A 6,267-nucleotide genomic window follows, 5' to 3' on the forward strand; every position below is an offset into this window, starting at 1 on the left:
GGGTTTCATACCCTCAGGACCAAATTTAAAATTATTACTTACCTCAATCCGAGCAAATTACTACTCTGCAATGCCCTTGCCTCTCGAATCGGCCTTCGAGCGTTCTGAATCTAGCCACAAGCAGTACAATACCATTAATATATGCTAAAGGAATCAATTCCACAAGAAAACTACTAAATTAAACTCCAAACCCAAAATCGACTCTAATCCGAACCCCGGGCCCACATCTCGAAATCCGACAAAAGTCACAAAATACGAAAGCCCATTCACTCCCGAGTCTAACCATACAAAATTCATCAAAATCCGACATCATTTGGTCCTTCAAATCCTCAAATTACTCTCTCCAAAATCTCAAGTCCTAACCCCTTATTTCACTTCAAAAATCCTACTAATTAGGTGAAAAATCAACGGAAAAATACCATAGCTAATGATAATAGATCTCAAGCAACTTACCTCAGTGAATAACCTTGAATCCCCTTCAAAAGTCCCCTCAAAAGCTCCAAAGTCCGAGTTAAAAATGGTGAAAATGAGCAAAAATCACGAAGTCCTCAATTTATACATTCAGCCCAGCGAAGCCACACCCGCGGTCCTTTTTCCGCTTCTGCGACACCGCACCTGCGGAATTTCCATCGCAGGTACGGAACTCACTTAAGATCCCAGGTTCCGCATCTGCGGCCAATCTCTCGCGCCTGTGCCTGCGCACCTGTGCATAACTCTCCGCATCTACGAAGCCAGTCATTTTCCTCCCTTCCGCATTTGCACCCCAGGTCTCGTACCTGCGGGCTCACAGATGCGACAGCCTTCTCGCACCTGTGCCTTCTGACCAGCTCCTTCAATCTCGCATCTGCGATCACCTGCTCGCTTCTGCGGGCTCGCACCTGCGATGAGACATTTGCAGGTGCGATTATGACAACTGAGTTCAACTTCAGCAATATCTCCAATTTCCAAACTTGTTCCGTTAATCGCCCGGAATTACCCCGAGGTCCTCGGGACCTCAACCAAATATACCAACATATCCCACAACATCATACGAACTTAGACAAATCATCAAATCACTCAAAACAATATCAAAACACCAAATTACGCTCGGATTCAAGCTTAAGGACTTCTAAACTTCTGAATTCCACAAACGATGCCAAATCCTACCAGACCACGTCCGAATGACCTCAAATTTTACACACAAGTCAAAAATAACACCACGAACCTATTCCAACTCCCGGAATTCCATTCCGACCCAGATATCAAAATTTTCACTACCGACCAAAATTGCCAAAATTCTAACTTTCGCCAATTCAAGCCTAATTCTACCACGTGCTTCCAAATCTCATTCCGAACGCGCTCCCAAGCCCAAAATCACCTAACAGAGCTAATGGGACCATCAAAATTAAATTTCGAGATCGTTTACACATAAGTCAATGTCCGATTTACTTTTTTCAACTTAAGCTTCTACTTTAGAGACTAAGTGTCTCAATCCACTCCGAAACCACTCCGGTGCCGAACCAACTAACCTGGTATAACACAATATAGCTGAAGGACTCAAAAAGAAGCAAAAATGGGAGAAACGGGGCTATAACTCTCGAAACGACCAGCCGGATCGTTACATCTTTATCAAAATCTTAAAATCCAACAAAAAATTAACCTGGGCTCACCTAGTTAAAACCAAAGACCAAGATCAAATCTTTGAGAACCATATTCTCCCGAGTTCAAATATGTAATTTATTTCCAAATTTGAGTCTATTTTGATATTCAAAACCACAAAATTTACTTTCTTAAGTTTTGGTTCAAAGTCCCTTTTTCCCCATTTGAAATCCTCGATTCTAAGGCAAAATCAAAGATAAATTCATGTAATAATCATAGATTCGAGTTAAAAATACTCACCCTAATTAAGCAGATGAAAATTCCCTCAAAATTGTCTAAATTCGTGCTCTCTATAGCTAGCTCCCAAAATTATAAAATGAATCCTAAGTATGAAATGAGGCTATTTATACTAAGCGCTAAAAAATGATTAAAATTGCGGAAAATAGCTAAAGTGGCTATTGGTACAATTATTGCTGATTTTGCTAACTTTTACCATGAAAACCTTCTCCTATAACACCTGAAACTCACCCAAGCCACTTGAGTCCCTTCCAATCCATTCTCAAAAGTCCAAATATCCTATACGAACTTGTCCAAGGGCTAAAAACACATAAGAAAATATCACAACTCAAAATCAAACATTCAAATCACACTTATGAACTCTTAAGTTTTTAACTTTCATACAATGGTAGTGAATCGGTTCATAATTTAAATATACACCTAAGTCCAAAATTATTATACGAACCTATTGGAATCGTCAACTAAGCTCCTTTACTCAAAATGTTGACTTTGATCAACTCTTAACTTAAGGCTTCAAGTTGACCTAAACCACCTATAATTGCAAGTCTTAAATCACCAAATAAACATACAAGAAATCTCAAATAAAAAAATAAATCCTAGAACTCAAAATGACTAATTGGGCCGTCACTATATTATTGAGCGACTAGCTAGGTGGAAATGCCAAAACACATCAAGCTAATCATTCCTGATTTGTTTCTATGGACTGGAAAAGTGAATGAGGGAGCCTTTATATCTGAATCACTAAGGCATTTTTATTCCGTTGATTTTATTAGTTGAGCAATTTTATTATTCGCGCTGATTTTTGATTAGTTAGATTCTTCTAATCATTCTGTCCCTAAATTGACAGATAAGGAATTTTCGCCTTCTTACAGTTTATGGTAAAATTAGATCTTTGCTCCCATATCATAAAGAAAAATCTATTTTATTAAATGAGAGCTTAACTCAATAAAATTTAATCTCGACATTCAGTCAAACAACTTGATACGTATCTTCATTTCCAAAACAAAAACAAACAAAAAAAAAACATCTAAGAGCATGTTAGAGATAAATTTTGTACTTAAATAAATTCTTAATCGTTCTTAGTGCCGTCCATTTTCCTTTTTTTTTTCTTCTTTTTAAAATTAGATCTCCCTAAAAACCCTACGAGCTAGTAGAGTAGAGAGAGAATGATGTAAAGAAAGTTGGAGGGTATTGGAGTATCAATAGGAATTTTGTGACTTAAACGTTCTAAAAAAATTTAAAAATATATTTATTTCTTAAGTTATTTGATGAGTTTTTATACAACTTCACTGTTAAGGTCTTTTATTAGTTCGAAAAGTATGCAACATATTGTTGTTTGACTATCAATTGCGTAAGCTTTAACATTACTTCTATACATTTCCCGTGGCAAGGTTATAGCACAATTGATCTCCCAACCTCCACTAGCCTTTAATACAAACGACGCAATCCCTATTTATTAATAAAACTCCAGAAAAAACTGATATGAAATTATGAGGACATCTATGAGGTGAGGAATTAGAAACAGAAATGGATTAGAAACCGATTTGATGATATATATCATCAATTAAATTTTGATAGATGATTTTAACATAAGGTGATAAGTTTTTTTAAAAGATTAGGTGGAAAAAACTTAATGCATTTGTCACGACCATTAATTTCCTTTAGAATCTTGAGCTTCTGAATATTAGTCATACTTGACTATATGCATGAATGACACAATCAATATATGTACAGACACCTCCTCTCTCTCTAGTTTCTTTAAGTAAAAGGAAATCTCGTAAGGAAAATGACAATAAAAGATTAGAGAAAACAATAAGAAGACTATGAAGTTGGTATTAGTATTGGGTTGGAACGGAAAATACTTATATGTACCTGGTGTTCAAATCCAAACCGATAATTTAATGTAATAGTTAAAAATTAAAATAAAACTATTATCACTTAATTATGATTAATTAACAAAATTTATTTACATAATACATATACTACATTAATGATTTAATGTAAACATCGGATCCGAGTAATATTATTTTTGGGAGGAGGAAGGTAGGGAAGGGGCCATTTCTTCTTGATTTTCCCTAAAATTGACAGCTTATTGTTACGTATTAATCAAATATGGAACTCTAACATTACAAGTTCAACAAATATATTAAGCTGCAGTAAATAGTATTCAAAGCTTGAAAAATAAGTTGGGGCGATATTTTAATGTTAAATAATGCTAATAAGTCACCATAACTTTTGCGGCGAAACAAAGAGTATTTTCATAAAAGTTTTTCATGAATTTAAAACCATTATAACACGCCCGGTTTTTCAAATCTCTTCTTCTTTTTTTTCCTTTAATTTTTCTTTGAAATCATGAGAATATTTTCTTTGTTTTTCTCTTTTTGTAGCAAGTGAAAATATTTACTTGTAAAGTGTATACTGACATAACTAAAATACCAACAAAAAGAAAAGAAAAGACGTAGTCTTTCCCAAGGGTAAGATACCGAATATTTATAACGCGTTCAAGATCGAAACAGTATTAATTTCTTCGTCCTTGTTCAAAAAGGGTGGCGTAGTGCTCTCATTCATTTCATTAACTATACAAAGCCCATCATACGTAACTCAAGAATTTATTATGGATAGCTATTGAAATTAATAAGGATGTGGTTGGATTTGTTAGAAAATTTAGTTTGGGCTTTAAAGGCACGATGGCTTTTTCTTAGGCCGTTTTCTTATGTTTGTATTTATACATATTATATGTATGTATGTATGTATAATGTATGTATAGGTTCATCACACACAAACACACAGTAATAATGGCTATATACACCTTTCACACACCGACTCTCTTAAGCAATGAATGAAAGACCTCTTCCAACCTCTTTTCTTTTTCCCTGCACTAATTAGTTGTAATTGCAATATTTACTCCAATTTTCCTTTTTCTGCAAACCTTCTTGGGATTTTTCCAACCATTAATACATTTTCTGCCCCTCTATTTACAACTATATTGTACTGTTCCTCCTTCAATTCAATTAAATTCCTATTTATTAACTCTCTCTCTCTCTCTCTCTCTCTCTCTCTCTCTCTCTCTCCCCCCTTCAACTTCACTGTAATTTAATTAACCTTTAAAGCAATCCCATCTCTTCCCTCTATAGCTCCCTCTTATATAAAGTCCAATATAATCATCATCAACAACCACAGTTTCTTCTTCTTCATCATCATCTTAGTTGTGCTGCTGCTGGTTCCACTCACACCTCCACCTTTCTTACAATAACAAGAACCTCTTAAGGTATAGTACTACTACTACTACAAAATCTGGTCAAAAATGATAACACAAAGGAAAAGTATTAATCATATGTTCATTTTCTCATGCTAAATTATTTTTGTTATTTGATTTCAGGATTCAAATAACAAGCAAGACCATGAGTAGGAGGAATGGAAATGGTCCAAAACTTGAGTTGAAGTTGAATTTATCTCCACCAAGGCAGCAGCAGCAGCAGCAGCAGCAGCAGTACATTAACCAACATCCAATAAGGCTGGAGTCACCAAACAGGTCATTGACAGCATCACCAACATCTCCACCAAGCTCATGTGTGTCGTCCGACGATTCGTCGAGCGGCCAACGCTATGCCAACAGCCCAGAAACAGCAACATCTATGGTTCTTGTGGGCTGTCCAAGGTGCCTTATGTATGTCATGCTAGCTGAAGCTGATCCAAGATGCCCCAAATGCAAAAGCACTTGTTTGCTTGATGTTATCTATGAGACCAACACTGCTACTAATACTACTAGGAGGAAGATCACTTAAAATTTATTACTGCTCCCTAGGTTTCAAGAATCCCATCAACAACCACAAAAAAACATCCCATATTCCCCTGTTATTTTAGTTTCTATAAATAGCACTACTTGAGCTCCATTTTTGACTTGATGAAAAAAGTAGAAATGGGAATTTGGAGCTTAAATAGTGCTATTTCTTTGGTTCTTGCGTTAATGTTCAAAAAAATTGAAGGTTTCGGTTATGTTTGTTATTACTCCCTTTTTAATAGGAAAAGGGGTGATCTAGAAAAAGTAGTGCTAGTTGTGGGGTTACTGGGTTTAAGGTATGTTCCATCTTTTGCAGAAGACTGTAAATGGCCCAACTAAAAGTGCCCACATTTTCTCAAGGGAAAAAAAAAATATTTGGTAAATTTTTTCATTTATTTTCAGTGCCTTTCTAATCCATCTTACTGTAGAATCAGAGCATGACTCATTAGCAATGTCAGTTAATCTTAGTCAGTCAACTAAACTTTTAAAGAAAAAAGGTCAGTTAACCAGCAATTTGAGAACTTTTTTCTCCTTTTCAACAGAGGTTTTGCTACTGCTCTTTGGCAAAACAGAATAGATTCCACCCTTTTGATCAACTTCTATTGCCCAAA

General features: G+C 35.5%; 1 long non-coding RNA gene across 1 annotated transcript; it reads left to right on the top strand.

Annotated features, from left to right (window-relative positions):
* The first annotated feature begins 4,695 nt into the window (after nt 1-4,695).
* On the top strand, nt 4,696-6,039 carry LOC104102361 (uncharacterized). The gene is made up of 2 exons (XR_011409759.1): nt 4,696-5,143; nt 5,255-6,039. It is a non-coding gene; the product is annotated as an uncharacterized lncRNA (long non-coding RNA).
* Nucleotides 6,040-6,267: the final 228 nt, after the last annotated feature.

The sequence above is a fragment of the Nicotiana tomentosiformis genome, chromosome 7 (genome assembly GCF_000390325.3).
Source record: "Nicotiana tomentosiformis chromosome 7, ASM39032v3, whole genome shotgun sequence".
NCBI lineage: Eukaryota > Viridiplantae > Streptophyta > Magnoliopsida > Solanales > Solanaceae > Nicotiana > Nicotiana tomentosiformis.